Source organism: Rhineura floridana, chromosome 5 (assembly GCF_030035675.1).
Source record: "Rhineura floridana isolate rRhiFlo1 chromosome 5, rRhiFlo1.hap2, whole genome shotgun sequence".
Lineage (NCBI taxonomy): Eukaryota > Metazoa > Chordata > Lepidosauria > Squamata > Rhineuridae > Rhineura > Rhineura floridana.
Window position 1 is genome coordinate 26,587,626 of NC_084484.1, and position 16,279 is coordinate 26,603,904.

Consider the following 16,279-nt stretch of genomic DNA (forward strand, 5'->3'; position numbering starts at 1 on the left):
CCCTTGAATAAGTGTTTTTGTTATGATAGCTTTTATCAGCCCCTCTGCCTCTCCCGTCTCGGCTGGACTGTATTTGGAATTATATTAAGACTCTGACCCTGAAAGCAACTTTGTCAACGCTCACCCTTGTTTTTCTCTGACTTGATATGAACTGGTTGCCTTTTGTCGTTATGTTACGATATGCAAGTCATTAATTCTTTTTACTCTCTGCGTCTCTGCTGAACAGACTTCCGTTTAAACTTAAAGGGACAGCCTTGTAATCCGAATGATGGTTCTGACTAGGAAGGATTACAAAAACCTGGGAATTGCCCCTTTTCTTGAGCTATCTCCTGATGCTGGCCTTGTTCAGCACTCTAAGATAACCCACTTTTATTCGCCTAAGAATCCAAAAACCAACGGGGATCGACCCAAAGTAGAAGGGGCTGAAAGCCCCTCCTTTTCTATACCAGTTACGAACCGGGTGCTGAATCATAATGAAGTTTTCCATCCTAATGATCACATCACCTGCAATCAGCCTCCTTTAAATCTAGCACAGGAAATAGCACAGGCTGAGAATGTCTCCTTATGAACCAGCCAAAATGCTGCTGAATTATGAAGTCGATCAACTTGAACAGTCTTCAAGTCACAACTGTGATCAAGTTGTTCATCCAGATGACTGGATCCAACCTTCGACTCCATCCAACCTTCGACTGCTGTTGTGTAACGCCAGGTCTGTAGTTCAGAAAACATCACTCATCCATGATCTTATCCTGGATGAGAACGCAAACCTGGTGTGTATTACAGAGACCTGGCTGGATGAGGCCTCAGCTCCCATACTTGAGGCCATGTGCCCAGCCGGTTTCCAATACGCACAGCAGCCGAGGATTGGTAGGTGGGGAGGGGGAGTGGCAGTTATCTATCGGGAGTCCTTGGTTTTCACCAGACCCCCTCTCCACGAGACCAAGTTTGTTGATTGTATGTACTGGAGGCTGGGACCAAAGGGCAGTTTAGGGATTCTGCTTGTGTACCGCCCACCCCGCTGCACGGCAGACTCCCTGACCGAGGTGCTCGAGGTGGTCTCGGGTGTGCGGCTGCTCTCCCCCAACCTATTGGTTTTGGGGGACTTCAACGTGCACGCTGAGACCACTCTCACGGGAGCCCCTCGGGATTTCATTGAAACCATGACTTCTTGGGAACTGCACCTAAGTAATACAGGCCCCACCCATGTAGCTGGTCATGCTATTGACCTTGTATTTGTCTTGGGAGAGGAGGGAAGTGTTCTGAAAATGGAGGCTGTCTCTTCTAACCCCGTGTCATGGTCAGATCACTATCTGGTGAATATGGACCTCTCAATGCCGCATACCCTCCGCAGGGGACAAGGACCTATTAGGATGGTCTGCCCCAGACACCTGATGGAGCCTCAAGGATTCCTGAATGTGCTGGGTGATTTGGAGCTGACTGAAGGACGCCCAGTCGAGACCCTGGTGGTGGAGTGGAACAGGGAGATCACTAGGGCGATAGACTGGGTGGCTCCGAAACGTCCTCTCTCCCTGAATAGAACTCAGACTGCACCCTGGTATACACCACGGTTGCGGGGTCTGAGACAGGAGGTGAGATGACTAGAACGCCGGTGGCGGAAATCTTGCTCTGAAGACGATCGGACACTGGTTAGAGCGGCAATAGCGGCCTACCAGTTGGCAACAAAGGCAGCAAAGAGGCAATTCTTTGCTGCCTCTATTGCATCGGCAGAGTGTTGTCCCGGGAGGTTGTTCCAAGTGGTCCGAAGCCTGATCGGTCCAGCTGCTCAGGAACCCATGGAGCATTCTAAAGCCTCCTGTGACACATTTGCTAAACACTTTGCCGATAAAATCAAGTGCCTGAAGAGCAGGATTCCGTGCGCCGTGGTTACAGGAAGTGGGCCAGAGTCGGCCAGTTGCATTCCGGTCTGCTGGGTTCGGTTTCAGCCTCTTCCCTCTGAGGAAGTGGACAAGGTGCTCTCTACTGTGAAGCCAACCACTTGTTTACTTGATCCTTGCCCTTCGTGGCTCATTATGAGCTGCGAAGGGATCAAGGCGGTGGTAAATGCGTCCTTGGAAGAGGGTGCAATGCCATTAGCCCTCAAGGAGGCAGTGATAAAGCCCATCTTGAAAAAGTCCTCCTTGGATCCCCAAGAATTGAATAACTTCCGCCCAGTCTCTAATTTACCATTCTTGGGCAAGGTGATTGAGCGAGTAGTGGCTAAACAGTTACAGACACACTTGGATGAAGCAGATTACTTAGATCCTTTCCAATCGGGCTTCAGGACTGGACACAGAACTGAAACAGCCTTGGTCGCTCTGGTGGATGATATGAGGAGGGCGTTGGATAGGGGAGAATACACATTCCTCGTCCTCCTGGATCTCTCAGCGGCTTTCGATACCGTTGACCATGGTATCCTCTTAAACCGACTGGAGGGATTAGGAATGGGGGGCACTGTTTTACGGTGGTTCCATTCCTATCTCTCCGGTAGGCATCAACGGGTAGCACTGGGGGATGAGGTTTCAGACCCTTGGCCTCTCAACTGTGGAGTGCCACAGGGTTCTATCCTCTCCCCCATGCTATTCAACATCTATGTGAAACCGCTAGGAGCCATCATCAGGAGTTTTGGGCTGCAGTGTCACCAATATGCGGATGACACTCAGCTCTATCTCTCCTTTAAGTCCTCACCAGAGTTGGCTGTGAATACCTTGTCCAAATGCCTGGAGTCCGTAAGTGGATGGATGGGAGAGAACAGGCTGAAGCTAAACCCTGACAAGACCGAGGTGTTGCTTGTGGGTGATAGGAGAAAGTTGGGAGATTTAGACTTGGTGCTTAATGGGGTGAGATTACTCCTGAAGGACCAAGTCCGCAGCCTAGGGGTCATTCTTGACTCCCAGCTGTCCATGGAGGCTCAGGTTTCGGCAGTGAGCTGGGCAGCTTGGTATCAATTACATCTGATACAGAGGCTGCAACCCTACCTTCCTGTACATCTACTCCCACGAGTGATACATGCCCTGGTCTCCTCTCGCTTAGACTACTGTAATGCGCTCTATGTGGGGTTACCCTTGAAAACGGTCTGGAAATTGCAGCTGGTACAGAATGCAGCGGCACGCTTGATAAAGCAGAGCCGTCGCCGGGATCATATTGTTGATGATGGCGGTTCTTGCGTGACACAGCATACGTTACTTTGGAGTTAAGTTGAGCAAGAAACTTCTCAGATGCATTAGATCAGGTTAAGAGTCTTTATTAAGACATTAGGGCCAACAGGCTTAAGAGTAAATACATGTAGAGTTTCTTCAGTCACCCCCTCCTTCTGGTACATCTCTCTCCAAAGGTAAACACAGAAGACAACCTCTCAGTTCAGAGGCAATATACAGAAGACACAACTTACAGACTCTGTTAGAACTTTCCCAGTTGCTATCTCACGTTACCATGACAACCGCTGGCCTTGGATGTCTGCGCTCTCTCAGGCCAGGAGATAACAGTTACTTCTCCAAACTTGCAGGCTTTATGCAAAACAACTAGAGACAGTACTGCCTATTAGTCAACAGCCCAACACATATCACCCCAGTGTTGGTAGACCTACACTGGTTACCAGTTGTTTACCGGGCCCAATTCAAGGTGTTGGTGTTGACCTTTAAAACCCTATATGGTTTCGGCCCAGTTTATCTGAAGGAACGCCTCCAGTATCACCAATTATGCCGCCAAACAATATCAGCCTCACAAGACCTTCTCTCGGTCCCACCGGTTAAAACAGCTAGGCTGGTGCGGACCAGGGAGAGGGCATTTTCCATCGTGGCCCCCACCCTCTGGAACTCGCTTCCTTTTGACCTTCAACATGCCTCCTCCCTCATGGGTTTTCGCCGAGCCTTAAAGACCTGGCTATTCAGGCAGGCCTATGGGGTTTCTGGGGTGGACTAGTTTTATGGTGTATTAATTGAAGGATGGTTTTAGATGAATTGATGTTATGACTTGTTGATTTGTATATTGATTTATGTATTTTGCATTGTTGTACGTCGCCTAGAGTGTCCGTTAACTCAGACAGATAGGTGACTAACACATAAAATTTTATTATTATTATTATTAATTATTATGTGGGACTAAATTCCACCCAGAGTTCCCCCAATCTATCTCAGTCATCTAAGGTGTCAAACATCCCAACTAAAATGCTATCCCAGGAAATGGAGCCCTGGTTTTTCTTGATATCACGTGATCTCAAGTGTATCAAAGCGTTTCTTACTGAAACCAATTGTCTTTGAAGCCTCTATAAAATTAGACTTAGACCGGAAGAAAGAGAGCAAGAGAGATGAAGACCATTTAGATACAAAACCTAAAGGCAGAGTACCTAAAATTCGAAATGCAAAAGCAAAGCCGACTAAAAAGACTAAAAATATTAAACACCCTAAGGGCCATCGCTACAGCAAAATGAAATTTGAAAAGCTATTTAAGCTACCTGATTCTCCTCCCAAGCTGAAAATCTCACCGCCGGTCAAACATCCGGCTAAGCCAGGACAGGACAGATCTCCTATTACAAACTTCCTCCAAGACGGTTCCGCTGACTCCCTCCCGGTTTCTCTTCCAAAAAATCTAATTCAAATCCAAGTACCTACTCAGTGTGCTGCTTGTTCACCTGCTCTGTTGGCATCAAAATTATTACAAGCCTCCCCCGAATGAGAGGGAAAATCGCGATGGAACCTAATACTCAACCCCGCCAAATTGGTTTTGTCTAACTACCCTAAGCCGCTGGGTCCCTTAGCACAAAAGGACCGGAAAATCCATTTAATGAAAACTCTTGAAGGATTTATCCAAGCTGGTTTGAACACTGATGATATCAACCAGGTGGAATATTTGTTCTACAATTACATCAATGCATGCGCCATGGTGACTTTTAATCATCCAGCCAAAGCCTCTGTATTGTTGCGAAATAGGAATACGTTGGCATTGTGTGGCTTACAGGTGACATGATTCTTTGAGAATCTCGCCCCGCCTCAAACCTTATTGTCCAGTTTGCCATCTATGAAAACAGCAAGAATGATGCTGTCCAGCACTAAACTGGAAGTCAACTTGATCGACCTTGAGCCTGAGGTGCCCAAGGAACCACTTCTATATCCTCAGAGCCCAGCCTCTTACTCTATTCATTTGCCAAACGTAAGGGTCGAGGGCGGGCCTACTCTAGTGCACAATGTTCTTGCTGCTTCATTTACAGAAGAGGAAAAGACCCTATTTGAATCCTTCACTGCATTATCTTTCCCGGCCCAAGCTGAAATTCTTTCACGATTTCACTCATTAAGGGCCCACCTAGAAATGAGGTCTTTAACCTCTAACCCTGAGGCTTACATTGAGAGAAACCCTGAAGTTGGAAACGAGTTATTACCAAATGCTCAACCTGGAGTTCTAAAGACTGCCTTTCTGGACCTGTATGATTCTAATAATGTTCTCAGCCCTATGTCAATTACTGCTAAGAATCTTACATCTTCTGAGGCGGCATGTTCCAGCACATTGAACGATCAGGTATCTGCTTTGCACAAAATTTGAACTGTCCCCGCATCTGCGCCCTGGACATCTATGAGATGGCTTGATTCCAGCGAATTAGGACCCCCACAGAAAGCTGGTGCTTATACTACTCATGCACCATATCTTCATAAGCCAATTCTATTGAATATTAGTAAGCTATACCCAATTTTTGATGCAATTGATCCTCTTGAGGCAGATCATATTCTAGCTCCATCCCCACCTATTAGACAACACTCGTCCTCTGATCACTCAGCTTTAACCTGACAATCAGCAACTGATGTTTATTCTCAACTTTCAATCCTATCATGGAATATTTCGGGATGGAGGAATAAAGCGCAAGACCAGACTTTTCTGGAATATTTAAAACATCATGATATCATCTTTTTACAAGAGACCTGGCTTGCTGAGGGACCCGACTTAACTGACTTCGCAACATTCACACTTGAAGCTACCCCCAGCTCTAAAGGAGGGCGCTCTAAGGGGAGTCTAAGTATACTTGTTTCTACTAAGCTTCGAATCTCCACCATAAGACCAGATCCTTTGGAGAAGCTCTCATTATCTCTTCTCATCAGTTTTGATTGGGCGTCCTTACTACAATTCAACGTCTGTCTCCCTCTTTGCTGTCTAAAGACTTCAGCTAAGGCTATCATGTCAAAACTCGAAGCCTACATTGACAAATTATCGTTCTTATATCCCAAGGCCCTGGTGATTCTTGCTGGGGATTTTAATGCCAGAATTGGTCCAAGTGATGAGGCCCTTTTTTCCCATTTCCAAGAGGCCTTGCCGATATTAGACCAGCACCTGGGCATAGGATAGACACTCAAAGGACAATGGTTTTAACTTTCTTGGACTATACTTTGCGCTGATGCTGCACAAGCTAAATCTCTTTCTTGTCAATGGCCGTGTAAAGGGTGATACCAACGGCGAACTTACTTTTTTATCGGGTAAGAGAACATCCATGATTGACTACCTTGCGCTCTCTTATGACCTTTATTATGCCGTCATGTCGTGCCAAGTGGGCAATCAGTCCAAAAGTGACCACTTTCCCCTAGTCCTTTCTTTGCACTCTGGAAACCACCAGTTACATCTTAAACAGGAGCCTCTTATGAATGAAGAGTTCGAAGTATGGCCAAACCGCATTAAATGCTAGATAAGAACTTGAAGGAGACATTATATTAGGCCAGATCCCTTGTGCTCCGTGAAACCATACCTATTATGATATCTTCAAAAACTGCCCTAGATTCCTTCCACCAATTAACTCTGATACTACAGAGCGCCCTAACGTCAAAACCTTGGTCTGAAGATCTCCATTCTGTAGGCAAATCCAAACCCTGGTTCGACAAGGAATGTCTGGCCTTAAAAAGAAAACTACTGGATAGTTTTACTTTATACAGAGCCAATATTTCCCAGTCTTCCCTTGCTGACTGTCTGGAATTAAAGAAAGCCTACAAGTGCCTAATTGCACAAAAAAGGCTCTTGCACAAAAGGAAGGCTGGCAGGCTCTTCTAAAAGCCTCTCAGTTAAAGGATTCAAGAGCTTTCTGGAAACTGGTAGCTAGAGGCTGGCCTAAACCTTCTATAACTTTGGATTTTCACATCTGTGCAAACATATGGGAAGCTCATTTTACTGAGATATATGCCTGCGAGCAATCCTGTCATCTGTCATCTGGGACCCACTCACATGAATACCCTGAATGGCCTCCAGTAACTCCAAAGGAAATTTTAAGCCTTATACAAAATTTGAAACCAGGCAAAGCCCTGGGTCCTGATAACATCCCTGCCGAGGTTTACAAATCCTTCTCAGAGTGGTGGGCTCCAATTTTGGCTGTGTTGTTCACCATCATAGACAGATCGGCCTGTATTCCAGAGGACTGGGGCCTTGCTATAATACCGATTTACAAGAAAGGCTCCCGTAATGATCCTTCCAACTACAGACCAATTAGTCTTCTCAATATAGTCAGCAAGCTGTATGCTCGCCATCTATTCGAGAAATTACAAGACTGGATAATTCAAGATCACATCCTAGTCGAAGAACAAGCCGGCTTCAGAGTGGATCGCTCCACTATAGACCATTCCCTAGTCCTTCAACACCTGGCCGAAAAATATACGGCCAAGCCCGGGGGTGCTTTATACTCTGCCTTCATCGACTTCAAATCTGCATTTGATCTGGTTCCTAGAGACAGGCTCTGGGCGAAACTGGAGTATATTAACATCGACAGGCGTCTTCTGCTACTTGTACGTTCTCTATATGACAACACCTTTGTCCGTGTCTGATGTAATAGTGCTGGCCAGCTCTCTAGGCCCATTTCTACCCTTAGGGGTGTTAAACAAGGATGTATTCTAGCGCCTACCCTGTTCAACCTGTACATCAATTCCTTGATTGATAACCTTACTCCATACTGCTCCGATCAGCCGCGACTGGCGCATAGGCCCCTCTCCATCTTAATATATGCTGACGATGTAGTTCTTCTCTCGTTAATGTGTATCGGACGAAGATGCTTACTAAGTGCACTCGCTTCTTATTGCGAAACGGAGCTGTTGACGATTAACTACACCAAATCGAAGATAGTTGTGTTCTCAAGGAAAAGGGCCATCCATCGCTGGCAGATCAATGGTCGTCAAATAGAACAGGTGTCTTCATTTAAATACCTCAGGCTAATGTTTCACTCGTCTGACACATGGCGCCATCAACTAAAGAGAACCATTTTAAACGCCCAAAAAAGCTCGAGAGCCGTTCTTTCCTTTTTCTAAAGGTGGCCAACATGTGCCTTCAGCAATTCACATCTTTGCAGCTAACGTCATCGCTCAGTTGCTTTATGGATCGCAAGTCTGCACCTACTCCACCTATGCCCCCTTGGAGTCGATCCAAACTGGATTCTTACGCTCCCTTCTCGGTGTCCCAAGCTGTATTCCAAACTCCATTCTTCGCCTAGAAGCTGGAGTCCCACAGCTAGAAACACTTGTTTGGATGAGCAAGGTAACATTTTGGCTAAAAATGTTATTTGCCCCAGTTGGCCTGACCTCTCTTATACTGACTGATTCTTTTTTGTCTACTTGGAAACGGGCCTTGAAAGAGAAATTGCTCAGTTTAGGCTTCTCCATCATGTCGATCTTAACTTTAGAGCACTCCAAAGCTAAAGCCCTATTACTCCAGTGTATATGCTGACTTTCAAAAGCATATGACACAAGCTGCACCTTATACTTATCTTAGCTATAACTTAAGACCATTCAGCGCTGCCTGTTATTTATCCACCTTGACAATACCAAAATTTAGGAAAGCTTTCACTCGAGCCTAATTTAACATTCTATCATCGGCCCATCTGGATGGAAAGTTTAAAAAAATTCCAGTTAAGGAGCGACTCTGTCCCTGTGGAGAAGGGACAATCGAGACAGTGGACCATGTTCTTCTCCACTGTACCTTCTATCGCGATTTACGCTCTGTCTTAATTTTTCCCATCCTTCAAAGTATTACCTGGCCGGGAAGAGGCCTTTTATGTGAAATTTCTTTTATCGGACTCCACCCCCCAAGTGACTGCCAAGGTGGCAAGCTTCTGTGCGGCCGCCATATGCTGCAGAAAGCGCTTAACTACGGAGGACTAATGTAATGCTGACTCCATTATGAACTCAATTACGGCAGCATCTTTGGCTTAATTGTTTTAATTGTTAAATTTTATATTCTTTTAATGGTTTTTTTATTGTGCAACTTTTGCTGGTCTATGCACCGTAATAAATTATTCATTCATTCATTCTTAAATAAACAGTCAAGTATTGCCAAAAAGGACACAGCCAGTGATTTCTACATGTAATTATAGCTTGTGCCTCAGTGCAAACTAACACATCACCATATTCACTATTGCAGGGGTAGTTAACATGGTGTCTAATGTTGTCGGGACTCCATCCTGACCAGTGACCATGCAAGCTAGAGCTGATGGGAATTTGATTCTAACAACATCTGCAGGACACCACACTGGCTGCAGAACAACTTGGTTGGGTCTCAAGCATTTACTGCTTATTGTGAAAAAAATGCTTATCAATCATTCAAAAAAGAAAGTTATGGTATTTGCAAAGGTTAGAGGTTCTTGGGTCCTGATTTTGGGGAAAGGCAATATGTAAGAGCACATAGTTTGTGTGTAAAAAGTCCCAGGTTCAATCTCCCATATCTCCAGGGAGATTGGGCAAGAGCCCTGGATAGTTGCTGCCAGTCAGTGCCAGCAAATGGGAAACAGCGAGTTCTCATCATGAAACTTTTCAGTCTAAACAGTACATTTTGCACATTGGAAATATAAAACAAAATGCAACAATTCACATGATTTTCACCCACGCCTGATTCTGAACTAAGCCATCTTTGATTCTTTACAGGTAAATCTAGCTGCAGCTCGGTAGCACAGCCCAAAACTCATTAAAAAAAGAGAGAATCAAACAAAAATGAAAAGTTCCTGAGAATTATGAAGAAATAAAGTCTGATAGTTACAGGGCAGACTACATCAGTTTATTTTCATGAGGTGAAAATGAAATTCCTATGTTGTATAAGTTGTAAATATTAGTATCTGAGAAACCAGAAAACTGGTTCATTTAAATAAAAAGTCTCCTTTTACTCAATGTCTCTGTAGGCACTGATCAGTTTAGAGAGAAGTGAAAGGCTAACATGCTTATAGGCACATGTAATATTAACACAGTCACCAGACCTTCCCTTCCTTCTCCCCCCACCCAGGTTGTCAAGTCTGGCCTTCCTCTCACCCACCTGTTGAGGCTCAGACGTAAGCTGCTGTGTGATGTCCCTGTATTTTAATATCTGTAAATATGGTAAGTGCGGGTTTATTAAGTGATATATGGTAAGTGACTGAGTGAGAGGGGGGAGTACATGGGCTGGAATGCTAGAGAATGCTGTAGGATGATTGGCTGAGTGTTTGAATGGCTGAAGGTATAAATGAGAGTATGACAGTTGAGTCGAGGGGAGTTATGGGGGAGTTGTTGGCGGTTGGTTGTGGAGTGTGGATTGGAGTTGGTTGTGGGTTGGATTATATTTGGCTGGTATTTAGGCACAATATATATGACTGGAAACATAAAGAGTGACACTATATGAAACCATACGCTTGTTGAACATTCCTAAACTAATCTTGTTATTTCCTAATGTTATCAAATAAATACTTTTATTGGTTTACCAAAAGCCTGATCCTTGGCTGGGGATACACAGACCAGAAGGGAGGGCAGGGTAATTACCAAGGCTAGAGGGAAACAGTATCAAATAAATGGTGGCAGCGGTGAAGGGAGATATTGTAACATCGTCAAGTATCCAGAGCAACCCAGGATTGTATGCTTTATAGACAAAGATACAAGGGGGTTGTGGACAGCAAGGGCACCCAGACACAAAGTAACAAGCCATAGGGAGAATAAGGCGAAGTCTCTAGCAGTATTGTTTACAGAGAGTGACTGGTGGTGCTGCCTAGCAGTGGGATCTTGTGAGATCTGTGCTAGGGTGAGCTAAAGAAAAATAAAAAGTGTGATTCTGACTGCTGGTAGCCACGGGTGGGAGCCTGACAGGTGGTGCTAGTGGGAGGAACATGCTGCTCTTGCGCCCCAGGCCTCTCATGCTGCTGCCCACCCATCATCATCTTTTTTTGTAAGACACTTGGCCACCATGCCTGCGGGTCATGCTGTGTGACAGCTTCATGTCTTAGAAAAATATAGTACAGAGGGAAAAACATCAATTTCAATCCATCTTGCTGCAACTTCCAGATCATGTTTGGGGTCTAACATCTCTGACACACCCAGCATGCTGCAAATAAACAATTCTATGTGCTCAGGGGATAAAAATGTGAAGCAGTACATCAGATACATCTGGCTTTTTTCTTTTAAATAATAAGTACTTGTCCTTCAGATTCTAATTTCACTACAGAGAAAATGCACAAATAATGCTTGGGAATCAAAACTCTTCTTGCTTCATTCTGAGGACTTCTGCGGTTGTTCTATCCCTCCCCACCCCCCAAGCTATGCAAAGTGATGAATCAAGCCTGATTATTCATTGCAATATTATTGATTGATGTTCCATAACTCTGGGTAAGCCTCCATGTATGACAAATGTAGCTAAAATGAGTATGAATCACACTTGCCAAGTTTGAAAAGTCATTATATTCCTAGATATAAAAAGAAAATGGGTACATCGGTGACTTGGCCTAGCATTTTTTCCCTTTTAAATGATGCACGTTATCCAAAGAATCATTCCCTGAGGTAAATGATCTCTTATTAATGACTAAAATATATGCATAAAAACACCAAAAGTGCACGTTTTACCTAACAGACGTATGGCTTTCCTTGCTATTGGTTTTCTGTTCAGCCTTTTAAAATGTTATCTAAAGAAACAAGCAGAACTCAGAAAGCAACTATCCAGACTCTTGTATGCCAAATGTTGAGGGCAAGTGCAGCTTTCTTTTCAACAAGTTTGAGAAGAAGCCCGGGCTAACAAGCTCATGCACTGAGCTACACCAACATTGGTTGTCTTTTGTATCTCCTACCATCAATATGTTAAATAGTAAACTGTCTTGCCCCCTTTAGGATGCGCACCTTAACGTGGTGAGGGGGTTTGAGAGTGTTGAAGAAGCTAAGAGCAATGCCGTCAGGAGTCTAGACCAAGAGGCTAGACTCCTAGCAGGGGCACCCATGGCGGAATGGTCAAATCTGAGGCATCAGACTAAGATGCATCCAAACTCAGGGGAAGGCAATGGTAAACCACCTCTGAATACCTCTTACCACGAAACTCTTGGAGGTCTCTGTTTCATGGGGTCGCCATAAGTCGTAATCGACTTGAAGGCACATAACAACGACAACAACAACAAACTGTCTTGAGTGCATTGGCAGAAAGACTAGTTTAAAAAATCCAGTTTTTTAAATAAGACATCTTTTTTAGTCCTGCCAAACTTTCCACCCATGAACTCTAATTCTATGCACATGTATTACCATAAAGACAGAAAGAGAACAGTCTATTCTGTATCATACCTCTTCAAAACAAAACAGGATCTTTGCCATTACAAAGAGACAAGCTCTTTGCTAGCAACAGTGAGCCAACAGTTTTATTTTTGTGGAAGTTGTTTACTTTTTCTTGATAATTTTCTTTTTTAATTTTTTTTGGTTAATTTTCTTTGTTAGTCTAAACAAACATACGGTGCCTTGCAAAATCAGACCCCTGACCAATGCTCTCATATTACTGAATTACCAACGGTACATTGTAATTTCGTTCTGTATATTTTATTTTGAAACACTGAACCTCAAAATCAATTATTGTAAGATGACTCCTAGCAGGGTCACCCCAAGGCGGAATGGTCAAAGCTGAGACACCAGACTAAGATGCATCCAAACTCAAAGGAAGGCAATGGTAAACCACCTCTAGACACCTCTTACCACAAAAACCAAATGAGCAGAGTATCCAAAATGCAACATGAGATAGTGCTAGAAGATGAGACACCCAGGTCAGAAGGCACTCAACGAGGTACTGGGGAAAGACAAAGGACAAGTACGAGTAGCGCTCTGACTAATGACGCAGCTGGGTCAATAGTTATCGTATAGAAATAGAAGAGGACAACAAAAAGGGTAGAACAAGAGCCCTATTCCAACAGATTAGAGAAATGAAAGGGAAATTTATGTAGCGGTTAAGGTGTTGGATTATGACCTGGGAGACCACGGTTCGAATCCCCACACAGCCATAAAGCTCACTGGGTGACCTTGGGCCAGTCACTTCCTCTCAGCCTCATGAAAACCCTATTCATATGGTCAACATAAGTCGGAATAGACTTGAAGACAGTACAGTTACATTTGTTAGGGATGTTGAATAATCAACAGGGGAACACAGTGAATGACCGAGATGAAGTAAAAGATGGAAGCAATACACTGAAGAACTCTATAAAAGAGATGCAAAGATGACAACATTCATTCACAGAGGAACTGTATAATGAACCAGAAATTTTAGAATGCAAGGTGAAAGCTGCTTTTAAAATACTTGGAAGAAACAAAACACCAGGAACAGATGGCATACCAAGAGTTGCTACCAGCTATTGAGACTGAATCTGTGCAAATCTTGACAAAAATTTGTCAACAAATATCAAAAACTAAACAATGGCCCACAGACTGGAAGCGTTCAATATATATCCCAATTACAAAGAAAGGGGACCCCAGGGAATGCAGTAATTATCAAACTATCGCCTTAATATCCCATGCAAGTAATGCTCACAATTCTATAACAAAGGCTCTTACCATCTATGGAGCGAGAAATGCCAGACGTCCAAGCTGGATTTAGAAATGGAAGAGACACCAGAGATCATATCTCAAACATACTTTGGATAATGGAAGGGACCAAGGAATTTCAGAAGAAAATCACCCTGTGCTTTATAGATTACAGCAAAGCCTTTGATTGTGTAGATCATGAAAAACTATGGAATGCTTTAAAAGAAATGGGGGTGCCACTGCATCCGATTGTCTTGATGAGCAACCTATACTCTGGACAAGAGGCTACTGTAAGGACAGAGTATGGAGAAACCAACTGGTTTCCCATTGGAAAGGGTATGAGACGGGTGTATTTTATCACCCTACTTGTTTAATCTATACGTAGTACATTATCATACAAAAAGGATTGGACAAAGATGGAGGTGTGAAAATTGAAGGGAGAAATATCAGTAATTTAAGATATGCAGATAATACCATACTATTAGCAGAAACTAGTAATGATTTGAAACGAATGCTGATGAAAGTTAGAGGAAAGCACAAAAGGACTACAGCTGAACATGAAGACTAAAGTAATGACAACAGATGATTTATGAAACTTTAAAGTTGACGAGGACATGGAACGTCAAGGATTATCAATACCTTGGCACAGTCATTAACCAAAATGGAGACAATAGTCAAGAAATCAGAAGAAGGCTAGGACTGGGGAGGGCAGCTATGACAGAACTAGAAAAGGTCCTCAAATGCAAAGATGTATGACTGAACACTAAAGTCAGGATCATTCAGACCATGGTATTCCCGATCTCTATGTATGGATGTGAAAGTTTGACAGTGAAAAAAGTGGGTAAGAGAAAAATCAACTCATTTGAAATGTGGTGTTGGAGGGGAGCTTTGCGCATACCATGGACCACGAAAAAGACAAATAACTGGATGGCAGAACAAATTAAACCAGAAGTGTCACTAGAAGCTAAAATGATGAAACTGAGGTTATTGTACTTTGGACACATCATGAGAAGACATGATTCACTAGAAAAGACAATAATGTTGGGGGAAACAGAAGAGAGTAGAAAAAGAGGAAAGCCAAATAAGAGATGGATTGATTCCATAAAGGAAGCCACAGACCTGAACTTACAAGATCTGAACAGGGTGATTCACGACAGATTCTATTGGAGGTCACTGATTCATAGGATCTCCGTAAGTCATAATCGACTTGAAACCACATAACAAGGTGACATTGGTTTTATGTCAGGAAATGTTTGTAAGAAACCTAAAAAACTGAAACATGTCGCTTGCATAAGTATTCAACCCCTGTGCCGTGGAAGCTCCCAGTTTACACAGATAAAAGAAACTGCCCTGTCAAGGACAGTTAATTTACCATTGGCCTCCAACTGTGAATCATTAAAGTTGCTGTCACATTGTCAGGATAAAAACCCCACTGTTGAAGGATCATTGGTCAGGTTGTGGATCTGAAGGAAAATGAAGACCAAAGAGCATTCTACAGAAGTGAAAGATAATGTAATACAAATATAGATTAGGAAAAGGGTACAAAGTAATATCCATAAGTTTGGATATCCCAGTGAGCACAGTTGGATCAATAATCAGGAAGTGGAAGCTGCATCACACCACCCAGGCACTGCCAAGAAAAGGCCATCCCTCAAAACTCAGCACTCAAACAAGGAGGAGACCAACAATCATTTTGAAGGAGCTACAGAGCTCAATGGCTGGGGGTGGAGTAATGATGCACCAGTCAACCATATCAAGAGCTCTGCATAACACTGGCCTATATGGGAGGGTGGCAAGAAAGCAGCAGTTACTCAAAAAGTACCATCTGAAAGCATGTATGGAGTTTGCCAGAAAGTGCCACAGCTGCAATGTAGGAAAAGGTTCTGTGGTCAGATGAGACCATGATAGAGCTTTCTGGCCAAAACTCAAAGCGCTATGTGTGGTACAAACATAACACTGCCCATGCCTCAAGACACACCATCCCTACAGTGAAGTATGGTGGTGGAAGCATCATGCTGTGGGGATGCTTCTCATCAGCAGGGACTGGGCATCTTGTTAAAATTGAAGAATGGATGGAGCAAAATACAGGGAAGTACTGCAAGAGAACTTGCTTCAGGCCACTAAAAAACTTAAGCTTTGGAGGAAATTCACTTTTCAGCAGGACAATGATCCCAAGCACAAGGTTGAAGCAACATTGGAGCGGCTCAAGAACAAAAAGGTTAATGTCCTACAGTGGCCCACTCAAAGTGCTGATCGCAATTCCACAGAGAATCTGTGGCACTCTTTGAAAATTGTGGTATACAAGTGATGTCCAACCAGTCTGAATGACCTGGAGCAAGTCTGCCAAGAAGAATGGGCCAAAATCCCTCCGACACTGAGTGCAAAGCTGGTACATACCTACCCAAAAGACTTAAAGCTGTTATTGTAGCGAAAGGTGGCTCTACCAAATATTAATGTGTGGGGGTTGGATACTGATACAAGGAACATGTTTAAGTTTTTTATGTTACTTACAAACGTTTCCCAACATAAAAGCAATGTCACCTTACAATAACCAA